The following is a 1,957-nucleotide window of genomic DNA, read 5'->3' on the forward strand; positions in this document are numbered from 1 at the left end:
GCCAAATGATCTTAGAGTTTTGAGAATGTAATTTCTGTTTCAAGAAATGAGCCAAACCAATGGAGAAAAACTGTAATGTACAAAATAATGCAATGTCCACTTTAAGTATGTTGTGATATTTTAATAAGCCATGCAATTAACCTCATATTCGTATTTGTGCATTTTTTTGTTGCAGTTTGGTACTGTGACCTCTACTGAGGACGAGTTCATTTGCATGGACTTTCACAGTACAGTGCCGGTATTTTTTTTACATTACCATGAAATAATATAACTATATAAAAAACTAAGGGTCTACACATACATAAGTCTTTCATATCCAACTTTTAAAGCCTTTTTAAAACAAATGTTTTTTTTTTTTTTGAGGCAAATTGCAACATTTTAATGGGGGACATGTTTTGTCCCTTATTTCAAGAATCAGTGATGCATATAGCATATCAACAACATCGACATCTCAATTTTATTAAGGTAAAATAACAACTAGTAAATATAAGGTAGCATCCACAATAAATGACAAGAAGCTGGGAAACATAACTTATACAATAACTGGTTTACCATGGAATCATTAATAGAGTTTGTTTTACCGTTAACTGTTCATGTTAGCTGTGCTGTCAGACATACAGGTTATAGTAACGTGTTAGCTGTGCAGTCAGACATACAGGTATAGTTAGCATTTTAACAGGCTACTGTCTTATAAAAATAAACCAGAGCCTGCGTGCAAACTGATACATGGTTCTGATTACATTTTAATGAACAGGATGTGAGTGTTTCATTTCCTGTTCAGACTGAAGGCTGCTGTAAACAGCTGTAGACTAATGGCAGCTTTTTGTCCCCCCCACCCCCGGGCCGCTGCTACATGCTCTTGTCCACATCACAGGCAAGGCGTAATTCATCTTGAACGACCTAGTGTCTTTTCAATAACCACTGACAGGAGAAAAAAAAATTTGACTGCATTTGATTAAAAGAATCTCTAATAACGGGAGAACTTCCAATCTCAGGGTACTTCTACTGAACTGGTTGCAGTTCCACTCTGGTTCCATATGAGGGCGCTCACAGTTGATTGCAGACTGAATGGAGGTCAATGGAGCTATACCCCTTAAAATCCTCTTTTCTCAGGATATCATTTTTGTCTAGTAATTTGAATATTGCATTCGAAAAGGAAGGAGGAAAATATTTTTTTTGTTCTAAAAAGCTTTTTAAAATGTCATTGATGTCATACACATCCTACAGCCAAAGATACTGCTTTACAGTAAGCCCTAAGTCACTTACTTTTTTCTCTCGAGGCATTGACAACACAGCCGACAGGTTAGGCTCTCCCTGTCAATACACGTGCTAGAAAGAATTTTGCTAATGTTTTAAAGAAAACGCCCAAATATTCACTGAGACGTTCTGGTTTTTCTTTGGATGCAATTAAGCAGGATCTCTGGTCGTAATCAGTTATTCACTGATCAATCAGAATTTATTCGTTAGGCAAGGCAAGGCAGCTTTATTTGTATAGCAAATTTCAGCAACAGGGCAATTCAAAGTGCTTTACAGAAAATTAGTTAAACAGATAAAAAAAAGTATAAACAGTTAAAAGTAAAAATATTAAGACAGATAAAACCCTTACCCACTTGAAACTACCTTCACACTAATTAGTCAATTTTAGTGCTACCTTTTGTGATCACCCTCAGTGTCACTACCCTTCACGCCTCTAATTTTAGAGACGTTACATTTTGTCTCCTTTGACTCTTCTTCACACTAATTAAGCCAATCTAGTAGGGATGAGCGAGTACAGTAAGGTGACCAGATTTCTCAGACAAAATCCGGGGACATTTTCAGCTCAGAAGAGTATTAACCTCCAAAATAAGTTATGTTTTTACTTTTGTAAAACTTAAAACGGGGACACTAGACCTAGAGCTGTTCCCATTAGGGGCTGAGCCCCCCCCCCCAAGGTCTGATCCTAGACCCACCCCTGCTG

This window comes from Etheostoma cragini, chromosome 5 (assembly GCF_013103735.1).
Source record: "Etheostoma cragini isolate CJK2018 chromosome 5, CSU_Ecrag_1.0, whole genome shotgun sequence".
Classification (NCBI taxonomy): domain Eukaryota; kingdom Metazoa; phylum Chordata; class Actinopteri; order Perciformes; family Percidae; genus Etheostoma; species Etheostoma cragini.